Genomic DNA, 23,851 nt, shown 5'->3' with positions numbered 1-23,851 from the left:
GCTTGAGCATAAGGCTTGGGATGAGATGGAATAAAGGTCTTTTGGGACCAGAGCAAAAGCATCAGTTCATGATGAAAGTGGGAAGAAAAGGCTTTGCAGAATCACACTAGTGCCTGAATCAGATGTCCTGGTGGGACAGGAAGGGCAATTGAGGAGAGTCCATCATGGAGTAACTTCACGATCAACACGTGAGTGGGAACAGCATGGGCAGAGCAAAGCCACAGCACAGTGCAGCCAGGGGTCATTTGAACATCACTATACCACAAACACTTTTGCTGTAACGACTTCTTCTGCGGGTCCTGCTCTACCTCAAAGTTATTTGCTCTCAGAAACATCAGAGGCATTTTGCAACTGACACTAAACCTGCTGCAATTTCTATAAAGGATCTTGGCATGTAATAACAGTTTCATCCCAAATCAAAGGGGCTTCCTGGAAAAGGACCAGCGTGCTCACCTGAGCCATGCTTGGCTAAGGAGTGCAGCTCCTACTAAGAGAAAAAGAAAATGTGTATTTAAGAGAGCTTAGGATTTGAAAAAAAAAATCCTATTCTCTGGTTTATTTTCAGCTAATTATGTCATGGTCACCCAAAGTTGAAGTATCTCTTACAAAATGTTAATCTGTTGTTTAGTTCATTCCTCAAACATTTATTTAATGATACTATGGAATGAATGTTTGTGGCCCTTCAAAATTCATGCATGGAAATTAGCTCCCCAGGTGATAGTATCACAAGTTCATTAGAAGGTGATTGGGTCATGTGGTTCCATCTTCATGAATGGGCTAAATGCCCTTCTAAAAAGGACCGAGGGAGTTCATTAGCCTGTCTGCCATGTAAGGATGCAGCAAGCCCCCCTCTTTGAAGCAGAGACCAAAGTCCTCACCAGATGCTTAATTCACTGGTGCCTTGATCTTGAATTTTCTAGCCTTTAGAACTGTAAGGAATAAATTCTTGTTGTTTTTAAATTACCCAGTCAGAAGTATTTTTTGTTATAGCAGCGTGAATGGACTAGTGCAAGTGTTCACTAATCCATGATCCACTCCAGGAAGATGAAGATCGAGGCAAAGATCAGGTCCCTCTGGGGACTCCTAGTTGAGTCGGGCTGGCAGACACGTAGATGAGTAGGTTCCTGCAGTCCTGTTAAAGCAAGCCCAGTGTATGAAACAGAAAGTTCCCTTTATAGACCAAGCTTAACTCGGCTGACTCAAGTCTGTGTGCTTTAGATTGTGGAGTATGCTGAGAGAATTTTACCAATGATTCTCATTCTTTTTAATTGTATCAGGAAGGTTTGGTCACTTTAAAAAATGCAATTGTGTGTAGTAGTTATGAACATAAATACTGAAGTCAAACAGCCGTGTGTTCATATTGTGTATAAAGTGCCCAGAAAGGTCCCTAGCAGTTAGAGTCTAGGTCTGGATTCTGTAGAAATACCATCTTAGAGAAACAGAGTTTAAGTATGAATGCTTTATAGGAAGATGCAACCTCAAGGCAGGATGAGAGAGGGAAAAGGAACAAGAGACTGGGAAAGATAGTAGCAAATACTTACATGATCACTGTTATAGGAAGAGTTGGAACCAGTCATTCATCCCTGCAGGAGATCTCTGCTTAGAAACACCCATGCTTCCCAACAGTCCAACAGAGATGGGCACACAGTTTCCTCCCTGCTCTTATCATCCATCAGTCAGTTTGCTCAGACTGGTCTCAGAAATGCCTAGCTTTGGGTGGTACGGGAGCATTAGTACTGCTCAGGAGTCCCCAGACTGGACTGGTTCTGGGAACATCTGCTATAGCATTGACATACCGCCCGACTCCAGTTTGGGGTATCTTATGCTTGCCCAGCGCCTGGTTTTGATTAAAGACGTATTTTGTGTTCAAAGGCCCCTGCTCAGCTCAGCCTCTGTGTGCCCTTATGTAATTAGTTTGTTTAAATTGTGTCTCTGATTATGTTGGGTCTTGACTGTGGCCCTAAGTACAAGAATGTAATAGGATACACCTATTAAACAGATGTTGGACTTTAATGGGTATGTTTTAAACAATCAATTGGAATTAAACTTTCTATAACTACTGTAGAACAAGAAAATGTATCTCCTTACACTAAACAAAGCAATGTGGCCTCTTAGCGGTTCTCTAAAGCAGAGGTTTCCCCAGATGGTCTGTGCATCAGAATCCATGAGAAAAAAAGAACTTTTATAATTCAAATGCCTGGGCCCCTGATCACCAGGTATTTTGATTCATGGATCTGGGGTGGAAGATAACTGAATTTTGTTTAAACTTTTTAAAATTGGTACATTGTGATTTTACATAATAGTGGGACTCATTACATATCCATACCTGTACATAATATCATTTGGTCAAGTTCATTCCCCAGTATCTTCCTTTTCTCTTCCCTCTTGTTTCCTTCCTCTATTCTATTGGTCTCCCTTCTATTTTCATGAGATCTTCCTTCCCCTCTATTTTTCCTCTTCTTTTTTCCTCTAAGGATTCCCTGAAAATGACGATCTACTATAAACCTTGGAAGTCATAAACATAGAGATAATCAGAGATGGTTATTTATCAACAGTCAATTGATTTGTGTCCACAAACCAATATTTTAATAAATTTACTTACTGTTCATTCATTTTGATTAGCTGATTGATCTGTTCCTTCATTCCTCATTGAAGATTCCCTGAGAATCTGGTCAGCATAGGTTACTGGACTAGACTCCTGCAGGATATTAAAGATGTCTGCTTTAGATACACTTCTGCTCTAAAAAGTGCCATTTAGTTGTGAGTGGGGAGAATAACTGTTCAGCACCTGGTCTGTACCATGTAGGTACTACTTGTTTTCACACTCAGTATCTTAAAGCAGCCTTAAGAAAGAGATAGTGCTATCTCTATTTTACAGTTGAGGGTACTGAGGTCAGATAATTTAAATAATGGGTTTGCTCTTCTTCTGTTAGTAAATATCAGTGGTGAGTGATAAGGTGTGTGCCAAGAAAATAGATAAAAAGAGAAATTAAAAAGTCTTATAAGCCAAATCAAAATAAGGGAACAGAAGACTAATAAGATGGAAGGTTCTTTCCAGCCCCATTGGTCAGTACCTAAGGTTGGAAGATCAAGGTGATGGACATTTCCGTAAAAGTGAACAACCAAAACCTGGCAGTCGACATAACTTCCAGGGACTTTAAAACTGTTCAGAGTCTGGGGGTTTGGGGTGGAGCCTCAGAATCTGTATTAGCTTAGAAGTGATTCTGAATGATCAGTGAGGTTAAGAAATCAGCTACTTGTTTACAAAATGAATGGAGGCAGCAAGTTCTTTCAGACACTTTTTCAATATGTAACCTAATTCTGAGCTGCCACTGCCCTGCTCATCCGCTTCATCACCAAGACCTGGCTACTCTGCACGCAAGTCCTCGCTCCAGTTCTGCTCTTCCTCTTCAGTTCCACAGCTACCATTCAGCCTCAATTATTTTGCTCTTGAATGAACTACTTCTTGTCTCTGCGTCTTTGATAGATTCAGCCTCCACTGGCAGCAACTTTAACTCTTCTAAAATTCAGCTCATCATGGCATATGGTTGCTGTAATCTGCCTAAAAGCTGCACACTCCCCTTGGTCGGATTCTTCAGGATAGACTTCAGGTCCTCAAGCTGGTGTTATGTCTCTTATTCACCCATTTGTTCATTAACTTATCCAACGTCCTTGGTGCCTAGGATGTGCGAACACTGTGTTAGACATTGTCAATACAACAGTTCCTTCCACTGATAGGTTCTTGTAATAAACACTGCCAGGAGGCATCCCAAGGTGAGAGACAACTTAGAAGAGGAGCTTGTGATCTGATCTGTGAGAGTTGGGGAAGACTTCCTGAAAGCTGCAATACCTGAAGGAAAGATTAAGAGAATCCACGGGGTAGAAAAGGAAGGCATTTGGGACTAGGGACACAACAGGTCCAAGGGCAGGGTGGTAAGAGTGAGCATAATTTGTTCAAATGTCAATTGTTTTACTGGACTAGCAGTTGGAGAAGGAGTTAGGATTGAAAAAATATTTAGAATAAATATAAACACAGTTCTGGGACTGATTTGGGTAGAGCAGGTGCAAATCTAACTCGGTAAATGGAATCAAATGATCGTGTTTTACATTTTAAATGCAAAGGTCTGCACAATGACCTAAAACCCAACTGCACTTTAGAAGGCTGGAAGGGTATGGCATCAACAGCACATATGGAAAACGTTCAGAACTGAGCTGATGTCAAAGCCGTGAAGTGGCGCTCAGTTTGGGAACAGAATGTCCAGAAGTACCAGGACACTTGGGTCCTTCTGTTCAGGTTTGGCATCCATAGAACAAACAGTACAGAGCAACCATGCAATGTCCAGACATGGGCTGGTGAGGAGGAGAAGAAATGATATGCATAACCCATGAGAAATCTTAGACTCGCCAAGATGGCTTCCCAAGGGACCCTTACCAACCAACTATTCAGAGAGCTGCCTGAAGAAAGCTTTAGGGGGCAACCTGAGTCCAAAGGGCAGTTGTCATGGATGGGCAAACTGGACAGGGATTATTTTCCCACAGTAAGATAAAACAGAACCACACTCACAAAGAACACACTAGAACATTCCTTGCACCTACGAGGTTTGATGCTTTGATGGGAGAAGGCAGTGTCTAGCAAGGGACAAGTTGCCTAATACTCGGAGTGACCAGAAGAGACAAGGGACTGTTCTAGCACGTAATGACTTTTTCTGTAAAGAACCAGATCAATATTCTCACTTCTGTGGGTCATGTGGTCTCTGCCACAAAGACGCAATTCTGCTGTTGTGGTGTGACAGGAGCTTTAGACAATACACAAACCAGTGTAGCTGGGTGCTAACAACACTTAGCTTACGTAGGACGAGGCAGTGGAACGGAGTTGGTCTGTGGGTCATACTTAGCCAACCCTGATTTAACAGATGGCGAACGTTTAGAGGGTTTATACTAAAATGATCTTCAAAAGAAAAGATTACCATAAAAACAGGCAATCTGTGTAGGGACTATCAATACCGGGGCCCTCAAAATAGCTGAGTTTAATTCTGCCTCTACAGAGAAGAAAACCAGGGCTGGGGAGATAGCTCAGCTGGTAGAGTGCTTGCCTTGCAAGCACAAGGCCCTGAGTTCGATCCCCAGTACCGCCAAAAAAAAAAAAACAAAAAACAAAAAAACAGAGAAGAAAACCAAAGCCCCCATTAAAAGACACTTGTCTAAAACTGTAGTAGCCTTTCATATGCAAAAGGTAATCTAATACACTGCTCATTTTACTTACATCTGCATATTTTAAAAGATTTTTTTTAAAAAGAAAAACATTTGCTTTTATGATTTCTAACAAAGTCTTCCAACTTTGGGGCCTTGACAGAAGCCTGTTCTAACTGACTCTAGAGCTTTCCTCTGAGGTGTGTAAGCCTGCGCCTCTCCTCAGATTAACATGCGCATTATGAATTTGCTGTCAATGTCAGCAGGCTGGCTTTTCCAATTTTACAAACGTCTTTTCTTTCAGGAGCTGGAAATGTTCTCAAAACTGTCCTGAAACCAAGTAATGCTTTCGGTCGTTGTCACCTTCGTGAGGAACACGCTGCAACTTTGCTTTTCTGACTTCATTCTCCCGGTGACATTTTTCACACAGGCTCTGACAGAGACAGCAATTATAAAGACATCCAGGTTGGCATTCAAGGATTCTTGAAGTTAACAAATTGTCCAGGGATAAATGACAATGAAGTTGGCAGACTACACGTTCCTTCATGAAAATGCACAGGCGAGGGTTGGGAAGAAGACTGAGAGGAGGCCACACCTACGTCCCTGGCGGGGCCCCACAGATCCTTCCCAGGACTTGCCAGTTTAAGTGGCAATTGGGATTAGACCAGCCGGGCTGTGGACTTCTCAGCAGGTCTGAAGGGTCCGAGAAAAACAATGGAAATGCATGCTTAAATACAGGATAGCTTGCCGTGCTGTCAGAACTCAAGAGCAGGGATGGATGGTGTTCATTGAAACTGAACCCCGTCCTGGATATCCGCCACCCGCTGGCTCCCACTGTGTGCTCCCTGTTCCTCTTGAAACCCAGCCAGTCCTGTGTCCTGGTGCTGTGGTGTCATCCATTGCTCCATTTCCAGCCGTTCAGAGTCTCCCCCGAGTCAGTGCCTTGTAGAACGTTCCCGCTGCCTGGATGACCTCTGCCAGCTCCCCCTGGCTTCCATTCTGGAACCACTGGCTCTGTGAAACTTTCCTTTTCATTCTCCTTCTCTTCCTTCCTGGACTCGGATGGAAGCTGGGGCATGTTACCCGTAATGCCCTAGACATGAAGGCGGCTTTGGCTTCAGATGATAGAGGTCTTGCTGGATTCAGGTCCAGCCCAGTTTCTAGAGATAAGTCCCTGTGAGATGGGGACTTCATGGCAGGAAGATGAGTGCTACTAGGCACGTCCCATTTTACGGATGAGTAAGTGGAAAAAAAGAGAAACTTATAATTGTTCCAAAGTCTTACCATAGTAATGACGATAAATAAGCCAAGAATATTCAAGACCACGGGAATCCAGGGTTGGTCTTTGAGTTGGATCAGAAGCTTGAAGGGGAAAGACTCAAGGTTCTCCTAAGTCTTAGAGTCCTCGCCACAGACCACTTACCCTGAAAAGGTAAAGGTTTGCTGAGGATGTGACTGAGTGTGTCCTTCTCAGAACTTTCTGGGACAGTGGGTGGGTGGAGCTGGTTAGAGTGGTGGAGCTCTGCATTTTCTGACTCAACCTCTCAGCCACACTCCTGAACAGAGAGGGCTTCCTCATCCTATTGGAAAGAGGAGGACGTTTCTGTAGACCAGAGAGAGCAGAGCTGGTAGGACAGGTTGGGGTGAGCAAGGAGGTGGTGGTGAAGTGTAGACAGTTAGCTGTAGCTCAGAGACTATGGGTACAGGTATCTCCTTATATAGCATAACAGTGGCAGCATTAGTGAGCTGCTTACTGGGTTCCAGACTGTCTCTTACTTGAGTTATCTGATTTAATCCCTATCACTGTCTGCATTTTGCAGGAGAGAAGGGTAAAGCTGAGAGCCATTGAGCTCAAGGTTGCACAGCTACTCAGAGGCAGGGCAGGATACAAACCCAGCTCTCCCAGCCTCCAAGCAGACAGCCCAGAGCACATGCTGCTGGGCCTCCCAGACCAGGGGAAGACCCAGGGATGCTTCTCGCTTTCATCATCTTTCCTGGAAGTCAGTACTGGCTAGTAACACTGAAGGTGTCAGAGGGCATTGTAATGTCTGGGTGGAAGACAGAGTTGACTATAAGTTAAGTCCATCTTGGTAAGAGAGCTAGACTAGCCTTGCTGTTGGTAAGTGACAAAGTATAAGCTTCCTTCAAATACCCAGTTCCCCAACCAGGGCTTGTACTAAACCCTTATTAGATGGAGCTTTGACACATGTCGGAGGGCATCACAATGTGTTAAGGACTCTGACCTCTCCGCCATCACTGCCCAGTTTCAGGTAACATCCACTTCAGATTTTGGAGAACCCTGATATGAGGTTGCTTGTCAGGGCCTCCCCTCCTCTGGTTTAAAGGTCACATGGCTTAGGTGTATAACCAGTCATTTTTCACTCACCCACCTCCTTCTCCTCAGACCTCCTGCCCTCACCAGCACCCCACCATTAATCTCCAACTAGAGCTAGTCCAGAGGTTTTTGTCTGCTCCTATCCCAGGGTCTCTAAGTCTTTCTGAAGAAAAATCACATGTGTGTGCAAATGGTGGTCTTTATGAATGTGTACTTCCCATCTCACCAGACTCCCGGGCTTTGAGATGATTTTACTGGTTTTCTTTCAGCTCTTTCCAATCAACCACCAGAGGCAGAGTGTGAGGATTGGAGCGAGGGGAGTGGGCGATGAGGGAGACAGGGTAGGGGAAGGGGTGATACACTCTAATGTTTTGTGTTAATGCATAAAATAATTTTACCTTCCCCCAAATCCTAATGGACCCATATTCGTATTTTGTGCACTTTCAACAGATCCATTATGTTGGTGAAACTCAAAAGGTATTTTTCTCTGGTAGCCAAAAAAAACGTTACCTCCCTACGTTTTACTCCAAGTTCCTTTTATCCCACTTGAGTTTCTAAGACCCACTTTGTCTCCATGACACATATTGCTTCTTGTCTCAAAATTGCTGCCTTTCCGACCCTTCAGAATATGGAATGGTACCCTTGCCTGTATCTTTCTCTGTCAGTGTGTATCGGTATCTTCTGGGAGGTTTTTAACACCCAGAGTGCTGGGCACTGTCCCCAGAGTTTCAGATCCCCTAGGTTTGGCTTGGAAGAAGCATTTGCATTTCTGATAACTCCCAGGTGACACCAGTTCTGTTGGCTTGGGGAGCCCACGTTGAGAATGACAACTCTACACATATTTTTGCTTTCCTAAATTCTGTCTCAGATAAATAGATGTTCCTCTCTTCTTTCGTTGGTCCACCTCTCCAGTTAGGGACACTAGGCATTTATCCCTGAAGTATTTATAGAAGATTCTCTAAGGCACTGAACCGTATCACATGACGCAGAAGCAGACAATTCTGACTTGAACCTGCCCTGGTGGAACCTGCACTCCAGATGAGAAGAGAGTATCTCGTGGGTGAGTATAAACATGATGAACTCTGAACTAGATGAAAGTGTTGCTTTTACCAAGCTGACGTCAGGGAAGACATGACAGGAATCATCTACAAGATGGCGGAACATATAGGGAGATGCTCAAGAAGTCAATAAACAACAAACAATTCCCCAGATATTGGGACAACTAAAAGATAATTGGCTGTCTTCACAGTAGGCATGTCAGCAAAGTCTCTCTCCATTTGCAAACCGATCTGCAGTGGTTTGAGGATGTCAGCTTGTTATACGCCTAATAGAGTTGTCTGTTCCTCTGTTTCACATCTTTTGCAGAATATTTCAGTGAGACTCAACCGAAAAATAAGAGTTAAAAAAAATACAGGAAGGTTGGCTGAGAGATATAGCAACACCTTTGGCAACGCTTAAATCATTTGATCTTTTTGAAGCCTTTGCTCAGATAGGAAACTCAGAACTCTGCAGATTTGTCCCCCGTTGAGCCAAGTAGGGGTGGAGGCAGCACAAAACCAACATGAGGGGTTTCCCTCAGCAGCCCAGAGAGCACTTGTGAATGTGGCAGGAAATGAGATCTTAAGTCAGTGCATAAAACAATCAAATCCATCACCGCCTTGGAATGGCCCCCTCATAACTCAGAGACTGTCATAGCCCTTTGTGTGCACGGAGGCAGTTGTAGAAGGAGTGACGAACAGAACTCAGAGTCTGCTAAATCCATTCTGGCAGCCGGAGGAATATATTTCCAAAGCCAAGTCACATCATTTTCCTTGAGCTCATTTGACTGCAGGCTAAGAAGCTATTGCAGAAAACAAAGGGATGGTGGTGGGGGTGCTGGGATAATGAATATTAATGAACTTAATTTTCTGATTTGGGGTTGGGCTGGGATGAGTAGAATATGATGAGCAAATTTAGGCTGATGTTTCATGATGGACAGTCTTGGCCACTCATCTGTCAATCTATTTATTTATTGTGTATTTATTGTGTGCCTACTATGTGCCCCCTACTGGACTTGAGAAAGATGAAGAATACCCACTTTCTGTCCTCAAGGACATCAAAATATGTTGGAGACACAGATGCATAGACAAGGCTGACAATTCAAGGCTTCGACTTCCATTATAGGTGAAGGGAAGTCAGAGAGAGAAGGCTAGCAGGTGTGAGAGCTTAACAAAACCTCTCAGTGCCAGACATATGGATGCCTCCTCCTTGAGGGATGAGCTTCGGATGTGGCTAAAGCAGGCACTCTAGAGATATGATATCTGGCCTCCCAATTCCCCAGGGGCATCTTAACTGTGTCTACTTTTCCCATTTCCCCTTTTGTAAGTTAATTTTTTTTTTCCCCAAATCAATGGTCCAAACCCTAACTTCTGGTATTTGTGAATATGACCTTGTTTGGACATAAGATTCTTTACAGATGTAATCAAATTTAGACTTGCTCATATTGGATTAGGGTGGGCCCTAGTGATACGGCCGTTTATCGGTGACGAGCTCTGCTCCCTCTAATGTTGAAGTTTGAACACTAGAGAAGCACGCCAAGGCAAGCATATTAAGCAGGTTTTATTTAAAGGTAATAATACAGACTTCTCCCGGGAGGGAGAAGGGGGCCATGGCTGATGTTCTAAAGTCCCAAGAAGTGAGCGCACCCTACATCTTTTATACATTAAGGTCTCTTGTTCTCCAGTTTTCTCCCCCCTTATCTCTCCTTCCTGCCTATGTGACTAGGCCTGGTTTTGCAGGTGAGATGCAAAAAGTGAGAAGCGGATGGGGCAGGGGGAGGGCCAAAGTGATTCGGCCAGGCAAGGGCCCAGGGGGCATTAATTAGCAGCTCCTTGCTTGCAGTCCTTGATAAGGGCAGGTAAATTTGGTAATCAATGAGCTCTGGAGATCCTTAACATTCCATTCTCGCAGGGGCAGTCTCCAACTTCCAGAGGCAGATGGCTTTCATGGCCTTCATTTCCAATCCCCTATTTCTACACTAACTGCCTGTCCCCAATTCTGGCTTCATTAGGTCCAATAACTATTATCCTTATGAGAAGATCAGCTGAAAGCATAATCAAAAAGAAACCCAGACCACAGGAGAGAAAATCATGTGATGATGGAGAAAGAAGTCAGAGGGATGAAGCTACAAGCCAAGGAACGCCAAAGAATGCTGGCAACCATGGGAAAACAGAGGGAGAGGATTCTTCCCTACAACTTCCAGAATTTCCCCTCTTGACACCTTGATTTCAGACTTCTTGTTTCCTGAACTGTGAGGGAATGAAGTTATGCAGTTTGAAGCCCCATGGTCTGTCGCAGCAGTCCTAAGGCGCTCTTACGGCCCCCAAGCTGAATTTCAATCCAGAGCACGGAACATCTGTGTTTAATCACTCACTGCCATGTCAAATGAGGTTGCAGGGATAACTTTCACTCTTCCTGGGGTTTCGCTGTATGTGCTAAACCCATTTTGGATTCAGGTCTGGACTAGGAAGATGGCTTTTAACACCTCCTGGTGGGGTCCTCATGTTTCTCTCTGGGGTGATGGTGAGCATACAGAGGGGAGGTTGGTCCAAAGCAGCCTCAGCAAACACCTGTTTACTGGGTTTGCTGGGTTCCAAGTCATGTCTGAATTTATCATTCCTCTAGAAACAGTTACTTACTGCCTTCTTTGATTCAGATGAGGAGAGACCCCAAAGAAAAAATGTTCAAGACTACTGAAGAGAACCATTTGCATAACTATAGACATCCAATTTGAGAGAGAGAGCTCACATCGGCTGCCATTTGCAGATGACATTAGCACACACGTTTTGGAAAGAACTTGGCATTTTTATCAGTGGGAATAATATATTTTTGTCCTTTGATCCAAAAAATGAACTTCAAGGAAACTATCCTGTAAAAAAAAAACCCAAAATGAAGATGAAATGTTACCACAATGATGTCACAATCACAATAAGAACAGAGAGCAATCTGCATACCAGTAGGAGAAAAATGACTCAGGAAACAATTTTTGTATATTCACAACAAAGAGTAATATACAATGACCTAAAAGTGACATTGAGCATATGGAACACTGAAAGTTGCAATATGGTATTAAGTAAAGAAACAAGTTTTAAAAAAATGGTACACAGTGTGACAATTATCTTAAGTGTCTTCTGAAATCTGGCTGGAAAAAAAAATAGACCAAAATGGTCATTGTAATTGTGTTTGCTTAAGAAAGCCCTTCTCTTTTCTGCTTTTAAATTTTGGAGTAGTAAGTTTTTATTTTTGAAGTTTAAAGTGAAGAGGAATAGACCATCAGCATCATTTATTTATGTCTTCAAAATTGGTAAAAAAAAAAAATTGCAACTCATTTTAATCTACTTGTTAATTAACCACCAGTTGTTATGTTATGGGAGTATGTGGAAAACTTGCCTATTTTACATATTCTATAAGTAAAGTACCTTTCTTTAAACTATGACCTGGGGCTGCCACACCCTACTGCCTGTTTTTGTAAATAAAGATTTATTGGAATGTACCCACATTCATTCAATTTAGGCTGCATGACAACAGCAGAGTGGAGCAGATCATGCAGCTTCAACGCCTAAGATATTTAATTTCTGGATCTTTCCAGAACATTTGCCCACCCCTGCTTTAAAACATTCTTCCACTCTAAATCCAAATCACTGCAGTTGGACTTCTCTGTCATGTAAGGTATAAAGCCACCTTTCTCTCCTGTTACGGGAATTTCCGGTTTCCCTACCACCTGTCAATCTGCGTTCTGCCCGCCTCTCACGTTACAGGAATTTCCGGCTTACGCTGCCATAATCTTCTTGCCTCCCACATTACGTCCTAACATGCTATTGGTTCCTCCAAGCCCCCGAGATTCCAATATCTGGGAGAGGCCAGGCACCATCTTGCTTTTTTCTTTTTCTTTTCCCCTGAGCAGATGTGAATCATCCGCATAAAAAATAAAGTCCCTTGTGTGAGACCTCATGTCTGCGGAGCGTTTTTCTGGGAGCTATCCGAGCCACAACTGCCCCTAACAATTCCTGATAGGAAAAACTGTTTGAACCTAATGACCTTGAGATATTTACCCTTTCATCTGTGATATGACCATTTGGATTTGGTTGAAATACATGATATATGGCTGGGAAATTAGGAATTTGTCTTTTAAAGAAGGCTTAAATCCTGATACTCAGGCCTTTGAACACCCTCTCCCATCCCATATGAATAGATTCTAGATAACTAACTCTTATGCCATGTTATTTCCATTCCCCATCGTTAAAACAGAGGCCCAGGGTACGGGTGCTACTGTGATTGTCCACTCCCACAGATACAGTTGAAATCGATCAGCAACATAGCAGGAAGGTTGCTGCTCCTGAGATTGCTTTAGTCATACCCGAAAGCAATTAAAGTTCATTAAAATCACAATTATCTGACTCTTAATTATGTGAGATGGTAATTTAATTAACAATGTCCACTTATTGTGAATGGCAGGACACTGAGACTCACTCCACAGTGTCTGAGGCAGCTCACCCTGAAACCCAGGAAACAGCTTTCTAAACCAGCGAGCCCCAGGAGTTCCATCCATGCACCTGGCAAATAAAACCTGGGAAAAGTAAACCAGTCTCTGCTTGGAAAATCTCATTCCCAACCGGATTGGGGACACTAAAGGAGAGATGCCAAGATGGCCAAATAAAGATACTCAATTAGCTCCCCAAAGCTGATTTATTCATTCGTTTATTCACTTTCTTTCTGTCTCTCTCCCTCTTCTCCTCTGCTCCTTTCCTCTCATTCCCCCTCCCTCTTCCCCCACCTTCCAACATCTGATTCTTGTTCTATTGCGCAAAATGTAGGATAATTAAGTATAATGCTTTGTGGGATACCCAGATGGATAAGGAGCCATCTTTTTATTGGAAGAGGCCAGGGCAGTCTGAATTTCAAGAAAAGAAGTGATAATGATGATCATGTTGATAACCACAATTTATTGAGCCCTTATCATACACCAGACACTGTGCTAAGGGCTTTCATCTCATTATCTTATTTTATGTTCAAAAAAAAGCCCTGTGAGTTAGGTATTATCTTTATATTTTACCAGCAAGAGGAAGCTGGGACTTAGCAAGATCTAGTAACAAGTACAGGGTCATACAGCTCATATGGAGCAGAACCTCAATGCAGTGCTGATATAAATATCGCCCTGGCTCTTGAAACCTGATATGTGCTCCCTCTGTGCAGTTCTTAACCCCACAGAGAGATGCATGACCCCCACGGTCCTTATCAAACCTTATACTCCTGTGTTTGGTACGTGCACATCTATGGCCATCCTTCAAAGTTCATAACCTTGAGCTCAGAGAAGCCAGGTCCTTGCTGTTTTCAAACTATCTTTTGTGCTCCAGCCTTCTATATGTCACAGGAATGTTAAAGAAAACATTTTTCCTGACACTTGTTCAAGATGGTAAGGAAGACTTTATTATCGTGAGAGTTTAAAAACCACTGTCATGGGGTCCTGCTGTGGAGGAGAGAGGTGGACTCGATTCTGACTCCAACAAGGACAAGTGGGGATTTATAGGTAAGGAACAGTGAGGGGTTGACAAATGACAAAACTTCAGGGATAAGAAGGGATCCTGACAAGAAGCACTTGACAGCCAGGACTGGGAGAGGGTGGGGGATTAGGGACTTGGTCTGATGACCCCAACTGAGGGAACTTTTGCTAAACTGGCCCAGCAGAATTCTTGCTAAAACTGGACAAAATGGGCAGAGTCCCCAGATTAAGGCCAGAGTCCAAATGTGGGACCCGGTCAGACAGAACTTAGAGGGACCAGACTCAAAATTTGTCAAAGGAGCAGGACACAGTGGTGCATGCCTGTAATTCCAGTGGCTTGGGAGGCTGAGGCAGGAGGATTGAGAGTTCAAAGCCAGCCTCGGCAAAAGCGAGGTGCTAAGCAGCTCGGTGAGGCCCTATCTCTAAATAAAATACAAAATAGGACTGGGGATGTGGCTCAGTGGTTAGGCACCCCAGGGTTCAATCTCTGGTACCAAAAAAAAAAAAAAATTGTCGAAAGAGAAAATGTTTTCCAGAAACCAAGTAACAGGATGACAGGTTTGGAAGAGCTCTGGACATACCCCGTGGATTCCACACCGCTCTTTCTACCATTCCTCTGGCCTTCACCTTGAATCACTCCATCCTATCAGCAGGTATAAGAACTGCCCCTCAGCATATCTGGGTCCCTGAAATTGTTCAAACTCTGGTGAAATAGACACCTGTGTATTTCTCCATAGCAACTTCCATAGTTTCTAGCAGGTTCTCCCAGTGGTCTGTGCAAGGTTAATAATCATGGATCCAGACCCCTTACAATGTTTCTCAGAGTTGTAGCCCACAGACACACCATGTCTTGTCAAAAGTGTGAATTCCTGGGCTGCAGCCTAGAATTCGCTCAGTATTTACAGACTCCTAAAGTGCCCAAGCATGTGCAATTTTTAAACAAATATCCCTATCAGGAAGTCCCTGCTGTTCGTGGTGGGAGCTGAAGAGCAGTTATGACACTCTGGAGGTCCTAAGTTGAAGTGCCCCTATTATCTTGCAGGGTCATGGGCTTGGGACACGTCCTGCTGGGGCTTGGGGAGCTGGTGGGAATTGCTACCAGGCTGCCCACACACAGGGCCGACCTGGATGGATTTCTCATGTGGCTTTTTTCCTCAGGCTTTAGAAACTTGTTTCAAACACCATGACCTGCTTTCACTCTAAGTGGCCCCTGGGGCTCTGTTTGCAAGGCCGACCACAGGCTACAGAGGCCGGGTCACAGTTTCCTTTGTTTGGGGACAGGAGCACCAGTTGACCTTGCCCCCGCTTTCTGCAGCCTTGTTAATGTCGGGGTTTGTGGGTCTGCTTGTTCTTTACAATCCCCCTGAGTTCTGTGGTTCAGCTTCAGCCCTGGATGCTCTTGAATATTAAATGACCCTGGGGACCCTGGGCAAGAAACACCCACACTGCCCTGTTGGCAGCACCAGGTTCAAAGCCAGTCTGGAAGTTCGTCATGGGCCATCCATGGTTGTACTGCTGGGGACAGTGACTTTCTTGTCATAGGCTGCAGATAAGTTAATGACATAGCTAGACTCCACCACTGACGTCCAGCTCAGAGGCCCAGTTCTGGGTCTTCTCAGCTGCCATCAAAGAATGGCTCACCCAGGCCCCCACCCTGCATGACATAAGATCCACCACTTTCTGATCCTGGGACCTATGGGACACAGGAAGATCCTTTTCCTCTTCAGTCATCCCTTCTCTTCCCCATACCTCTGGGCCAGAAAATGGCAAAGTCTAAAAAAAAAACCAAAAAAAACCAGAAATGACTCTGGCCCTAGTTATTAAGGATTCATGTATGTCCTGGAACTTTTTACCCAAGGTTCTCAAGTTCAAAAAATGATCCCACAGAGGTCAATGCATTGATAATTTCATGAGTATTTATTCCTGAAGGAGTCACAGAAGATAGCCCGTAGCCCTTGAGGATCACGCCCTTCTCCCGCACCCCAGTTCCTGATAATTGTGCTTTCTCCTTACCTCTTGACCCCATCCTTTCCTCTCAATCCACAGTCCCCATCCGGACACACATGTCCATGTCTTGGACCTGGATGGTGGGAACAGCCTCTTCGCTCTGTTCACTTTCGCTCCTGCCCACCCCAGACCCATTCTCCACAAAGCAGCCAGAGCTTTTCTAAGATGCAAATCCATTTAATCATTGCTACCTTGTGGATGTGTCAAAGCCATTAGAGGTTCCACCAGGACAACGCCTTTTTGTGGTGGGGTCTCCACCGACACCCGAGCGCTCTCTCCCCATCTCCTATGGGCTTTCTCTAGTGCAGTCAGACATCTTTATGTTTCTAGCAAGCTCCAGGCTTCTCTCCCTTTCCCTGGTCAACACGTGGCTCATCCTTCAAATGCCTCAGGTATTCCTTCCTTCCAGGAATTTCTCTGACCTTATGACTGGTCAGGAATCCCTCTTAGACGCTCATAGCACTTGGTGGCACATAGCCCCTTTATAATTGCGCATGTTTTATTTAATTCTTTTATTAACGACTGCCTCATCTCACCTGCCTGAATCCCAGGAGGACCGAGACCTTGTTCAGTTTTTTTTTTTTTCTTTTTGTCTATCACTATGCAGAGTGCAGAGAGGATGATCATAGCTATCTATGGAATGAACTTAATGAGTGAATAAAGGAATCACTTCTTGCATTGAGACAGTTGAGTGCTTGGATTGGAAACATTCAAATCTCCCTTGCTAAGTAAGCCCAAGGATTTGTATGACAAAAAGCCATGCATAGCTCTAACCCAGCATGGGGGCTCAGGGGCCACTAGGTCACCAAGAGCGCGTGGCTTGTGCTCTAAAACAATTAGCCTGACTCGGGGCTGCATTGGATTTTGTTAAAATATGTGCCGATTGCTGCAAAAACTGTTTGCATGTAATCAATCTTCAGCTACAGAGAGGTGTCGAGTCTGGGAGGGCATGTCACACTGCTGTTATAACCCCTGCAGAGGGCTGGGCTGGGGACTCTTCCCTGACTCTGAGAGTCCACAGTGCTGTCTGCTCGTTCCTAAGGCACGGTCTCTTTCCCGGTAAGCTGTTGTGTAAGTTTTTCTCCTTTGCTCACTCAGAATCTAATGAGCTTAGTTGCTGCCTGGGGTAAGAGAGGCACATTCCTACCATGGTCAAGTCCATATCGAATGAGGTGCAGTTAGACAAGGCTGTGGGCATCTATAGTCTGCATGTTTCTGTGCTTCTCTCTGCCTCATTCTCCTCACCTGTAAAATGGCATGATAGTGGTTTCTTCCTCATCAGGTGATTGAAAGAACGACTAGGAATCATCCACACAGAGCAACGGAAATTGGGCACATAACAATCACTCAATAAATGGCACCCTCGGTAGAACTCCATCAGGGACACTCAAGTCTATGGCTGGTTGTACAGCCATGAATTAGCAGTTATCAACTCTGTCTGATATCAAGATCACTTGGGGAGATGTGAAAAAATATAAATTCTCAGGACTCATTAGAGGTTATGGTATGGAGATTTGTGTTTAAAAAAAAAGAAAAAAAGAAAAAACAGTCCCCAGTTGATTTTGTAACATAAGCAAAATCTGACAGCACTGCCCAATCTCACTGTGAGAATTGCAAGACCCTTCTTCTTCCCTGTGCATCTTAACTTCTCCTCTTCCACCAATATTGCATCTGGCTTATTACTCTATATTTTATCAGGTCAAAGGAGAAACTCTTGTTAATTCATTTGTGTTTCTCACATAAACGTATTGCCATTAGCCAAACAAAGCAGCGTAAACCTTTGCTTGTTCATTTTGTGTCTTTGCCCAGATGCAAGACATATAATTGAAATAGACTTCACGAATTGCTGCATATTCATTTATTTAGTTTCTTGTTTTATATGTGTGCTTCTGTGTTTCCATTTTGGCAAGAAAATTTCAATTGTTGTTATTGCATAAAAATTCCACTGACTACATACATATATATATATAAAAACCTAAATTAAATTAACTATATCCCTATTTTTGGATGCTTAGGTTGCTTACAAGTGTTTTCACAATTATAAATAATGCTGGAATGTGTATCTTCAAACATAGCTTTTCTATATTTAGGAATTGTACTTTGAGTACATTCCCAGAATTGTTATTATGGAATTAAATGTATGAGCTTTTTATTGTTCTGGTGATCTATTGGCAAGTTATATTCTCAATAGTGTTGCCAAAATATACTCTGCCAAGTAGTAATTAATGACAGTTTCATAGTCTCCTTGCCAGCATTGCGTATTAACATTTTATTCTATATTATTACTAACTTAATAGCTACATGTGGCATTCATAGCTACTTTATTTGCATTTTAAAGTGTATTTTATACATATATACTCCCTGCATGCTACATAAACTTCTCGTGTGGTAGTGTTACCACCAATTTGATACTTGTAGATTTCTGTTCTTCAGAATAACTTTATAGGATTTATGTCAGGAATTGCCTCAGGTAAGGAGAATACCAGCATTGTTCTCCTTAGCCACCTGTTTTATGTTAAAGGTCCTGGGGGCTGGAGCTGGCAAGGTGCTGATCAACCAGAGAAGGGGACACACAGACCTTTCTGCTCCCCAACCTAGGCCTGGTTAAGGCTCCCGGGACATTGCCTCCTGCATCTCCCCTCCCAGCTCCATGACCACTGAGTCTCTTTACCACTCAACACCTGCTTCAACCCTCACCTAGGTACAAGGAGCCTTAAACATCACTCATTTCTCTCATTAGTTAGTTAATAACTCATTAAGTCAACAATTATTTATTGAACACTTACCATATGCAGGCAGACTGCTGAGCAGGGGCTGCTGTAGCCAGGGGAAAGAGTCTGATGACTAAACAGAGCTTGCTTCCTGGATCTCAGCCCATCAGGAGAAGGAGACATTTATTAAGTTGTCACACACAACTAGGTGTCAATCATTTTGTCCTAATCCTCAGGGGGCTTTTGCCCACAGGGGTTCCTTTCTGCCTTAGGGTGTCTGTGCATGCTGTCCCCTCTGCCTGGCATCTGCCTGCAGCTTCCCTACCCACTCTGCTGTGCTCAGACATCACCTTTTCAGGGGTAGGGGTCTCTAAGAACCAAACACAAAATACCCCTGGCCTCCCTTCCCACCATGCTCCTGGCTGCTTTCCCCAGCTTCATATTTTCCCATAGCACTATTGCTAAATTGGATGTGTTTTCTTATTGTCTCTTTGCTAAATATCAGATCCATGAAGGAGGAAGGAGCTCTGTTTTGTTCACTGCTATGAGGAAGAATCTTCTAGTAAATATCTCGACTTAAACAGTGAAGGAAGGAAGGAAGGAATGGTTTTATTCCGATTCCCACTTAGAGAGGAGGTTCCTGGAGAAATTGTATGAACACTTGCTAACCATGGAAGATGGAGGTGGGGGGTGAGGGTAGGGAAGAGGAGAGACAGAGCTGAAACTCCAAGTCCAATGTGGCATGCTTTGGGAGAGTCTAACCCTTAAGCCACCTGATGCCCTGCTCCTTGCTGACCACTGTCACCAAATCAAGCTTCCCTAGGACTCCGGTACACTCCTATTCCTTGCAACAGAATTTGCAAGAATACTCCAGCACTAAAGCTTTGGGTCTTCATGGAGGAGGACCCTGGGCTCCTCTGGCTGTGGCTCAGCCTTTTGTTCTACAAGCAGGGTCTGTCACTGTCTTCTGGAGATGTCCGAAAGATGCCTTTGTGGAGTAGAAGCAGAGTCAACCAGGAAGGTTGTGACTTCCTGTCTGCACGATTAACATCATTATGGAGGTGTAATCTCCCTAATTAGTTCATTCCATCAAGATTTGATTGAAAGCTTTTCTCATCTGCCTCCCTGGTCTCCTTTTACCTAAGGTTCATGAATAATAGGAAGCAAGATGTGTGTTTGACTCGCTGGCTCCTAAAGAGACCAGCCCATAAATAAAACATCTGGGGCTGGCTGGGGAGGGATGGTCTGAAGGGCTCTGAGTGGGAACCCACTGATGGATGGAGACAGGAGAGTGTTTTCTTAAGTGAGGCAGCGAGAAATTTCTTCTCTGGGCCTGGGCCTCAGAGCTGGGCTTTCCTGCTGTCTGGACATGGCATTTGTGATTGAGGAGGAGTGACAGAGCAAGGGGACATCTATGACCCCATCCGCAGGCCCGGCCTCTTGTTTTGTCTATTCCCTCACCAGACTTCTCTGAAAAGACAGAAGGAAGATTTATTCCTCTACAAGTTTCTTCCAAACAGGTTTTAGCAGGTCTTCCGGTGGTTGCGTAACTAACCCACAATTTCAATGAGTTTTTTCAGTAACATACAGAGGGAATGGGTCCATACCCAGGTTTTCTTCGTCTTGACCAGGTTTTAGCTCTTTGTCTCTTTCGTGAAGGTTGAATGATATATCAGTCAGTGACTGCTCTCCCCAGTGACAGACAATGCTAATGAATCTGATCGTAGACCCAGAACACAGTTGTGCCTACGAAGTCAGTTTTAGTAGCTGAAGGTTGGGTACAGGAGAAGTGAAATCTGTTCCTCATGCCTGAAATCAAAGGAGCTATTCAGTCTCAAAGCTCTGATTATGGCTAGAAAAGGAAAAACAAATGTACTCCCAAGCCAGCTGTCTCCCCTAGACATAGGGGGATCACTGCGACATGTCTCTCTGGTTGCCAAGGCATGCAGCTGGTCCACTGGTCCCTGTGCAGAAGCAGCGGCAGAGCCATGGAGTGGCAGTCCCGTGGGTCAGAGCGCGGGTGCAAACACGGCCTGTGGCAGCTGTTGTCCTAGAGCTGCCGCAGGCCAAGGTGTGCCAACCTGTCACCCTTTCAGCGGCCAGTCCTGAGCATGGTATGATGCCTGCTGCAGAAGCCCAGGCCACATGCAGAACCTGCCAGCATAGACCACCCAAGGCCCTCAACCTCCTGCTTCAGACCTGTGGGCAGAAAATGGAAGTAGGGCAGACCCGAATGGAAGTCGGGACTTGAAGGTTGACCAACACCATTCGTACATTTCCAAATCCTAATTAGCATAAGTTTGGACCTCTAGCAGTGACCCAAGTGCAACACAAACCCCTAGATTAGCACACCCAGTGGGAGAAAACCTGCAATCGGGTCCCCCTCTTGTAGTGTAAGAGTTCTGTTCCTGTTTATTCTTCAATAAATTCTTCTCTTACACTCATCCTGTTCGGTGGATTTCATTCTTTGAATTCACAAGGCAAGAACCCAAAAAGAAGAAGAAACTGATGGTGGGCTTCTGGGGTCCGCTGCAGCATGGGAGGGCGTAGCCCGCCATTAAAACCTGCTACATTTCTTGGCTGCAGAGGCCTGTGACCTTATGCAGACCCTACCCACCAGCAGAAGTAGAGAAACCCCAGTCTTACCTGCCAGCTGAAGTGGGAAATCAAATTTTATCTCAAAACTCTGGTTTCCATTGGAAACCATGATCTGATTCTAAAAGAGCCACTATAGCTGAGAATTTTGAGGAAAAAAATGTCAGAATAGCATTCCCTCCACCATATGCAATGTGGTTTGGGTTTTAGGAAATGCCTAATGATGGCAAGAAGCAAAACTTTGAAGATATCACCAAGCACTCAGACTAACAAAAATATTGGAGGTTGCAAGCACCCATCCATAGGAAAGAAGACAGGGTTTATGGTTGGGTTCTATTTCCACAATGGAAAACAGCAATGTGAAGGAGCAGTCGATGAAAAACATGCACATAAGTGAGGATAAATATGAGGATGCAGATACTGTCAGATGACAGTTGCCCTCAGGTGAGATGGGACTCGGGTGTGAGGGAGGCCATGTTTTGCTGCCGTTGCTGGGTGGTGTGCTGCAGGTTGACGAGTATCTTCAGTTTGGAAAAATTCATCAAGCTACACACTTGTGATAAGAGCATTTCAGTAAAATGTTTTCAAAGGCTTGGGGCCTGGAGAGGCAAATCTGTCAGGGAGAAGTCCCACAGCCTAGCTCCTTGTTCCTGTTCACCTTGGCTTACACCTTTGCTCTCTTGGCTTGTCACATCTCCCTGTGACCTGCAGTGACAAGGCACAATGGAGAGAGAACTGGAAGAGGAGCCCAGACAGCTGAATTTGATAGTGGGTATTGTCACTCTTGGGTCCTGTGACCTCCATAGCCTCGTGCCATCTGTGAGCTTCACTTTCCTCACCTGGTCTGTGAAGGAGGCCTGATGTCTCACACTCTCACCGTTTTCTGGGTCAGATCCATTGCACCACAGTGCAGAGAGGTGGGGACCATGAGCTTCTAGTCTCAGGTGGCTCTGGGGAGTGTGGAGCCTTGAGCAGTGATTCTAAATTTCTCTGGTCTCTAAGGAAGGCCCACTCTGAAGTCATGGAAGGACTAAAGTCCCTTATTTAAGTCCCTAAACAAATGAGACAATGAGCCTGAGACAGGCTCCCAAGTCAGACCTTCCCCCACCAAGACAACCTATGGCCCCTTATGGCAAAGGGAGAGCTTCTAAAAAACACGAAGCCAGCCTCCCTAAACTTCGGGTGGAATACGTGCTCTTTAAAACTGATTGCTGTCTTCCACATCATAAATCAGTTTAAAGTGTGCTTGAAGGAAACGTAAGGAAAAAATAAAAAATAAAAAAGCAACAGACTCTAGGGAAAGTGGGGAGAAAGAATCTCTCAGTCCCAGAAGCCCCAGGGGTTAATTCTCCTTCGTGGCTGAGGAAATGCCAACAGGCCCTTGGCAACCTTCTGCCTTCCTTATATAACAACACTTTCAGGCGCTGAAGCTGGGATCGTCCGGTAATGCTTTTAATTTGTGTGTGGTTGGGAGGAGGCCAGGACTTAATCGAAATCGTTAGAATGGCTTTGCTTAGAGTAGCTGAGTGTTTGAGTCAGGCGGGGCGGCAAGGTAGCCCTGGAATAATTAAAAGAAATACCTAAGCTCCTCATCACTGCTTGAGTTATTCCAGACTCCAGGCTTTAGAGTGAAAAGGGTGGTATTAAATAGCATTTTCGTGGCTGAAATAAAATTTGTGCACAGTTACTTTCCTATTACACCTCAATTTTCTCTCTTCCCATTCACCTAATAAAAGGAACTGAGGCACCATGTTTGCTTAATAGAGTGGGGCTGGACCTGGGAATTGGCAGTTCCTCTGCAAGCCCAGGTGCTCCAGATTCCTATTCTTATTTGGCTCTGGACTGTGGGTGGTCTGCATTGGCTCACCCTCCTGAATTACACGCAGTTCACAGCTGTGCAAAGAACATTCCACCTGCCCACCGTCACAGAGTGTCGGGACAACCAGGACTCCAGGTTTGGTCCTCCTGAGCCCCATCCTTGAGCACTATGTGCAAAAACAGACACAGGCTTTGGGATTTCCATATCTGGCCTCATCTCCAGTCTCTTTCTAAGGAGAACCATGTGCTTCAGGGCCCCCAACAACATATGGTCAAGATTAGGAATCATGTCCCCAAAAGACTGAATAATTCAAGTTAAAAAAGAGCACATCTGTGAAGCAGAGATATTCACCTGACTTATTTATATGTTATAAACACTTATGTGTGTCACAGGGGACCACATATATGCCAGGTCAGTTATTCACTCAGTCAACAAATGTTCATTTATATCTATAAACCATTCATTTCTTCTTTTTCCTCAATACTACAGGCCTGTGCTATGTTCTATAATAAAGATGGGAGAAAGAGGTGAGTCTCCTATTCTGATACACTGTGGGCCAGCCCAGCCCTATTTTGTTTTTAATCTTAGCTCTGCAGAAAACGGGGTCACTGTTGATATGGGTGTCCAATAATAGGATTCTGATCATATCTGATAAC

The sequence above is a fragment of the Sciurus carolinensis genome, chromosome 2 (assembly GCF_902686445.1).
Source record: "Sciurus carolinensis chromosome 2, mSciCar1.2, whole genome shotgun sequence".
Lineage (NCBI taxonomy): Eukaryota > Metazoa > Chordata > Mammalia > Rodentia > Sciuridae > Sciurus > Sciurus carolinensis.
This window is presented reverse-complemented; position numbering follows the sequence as displayed.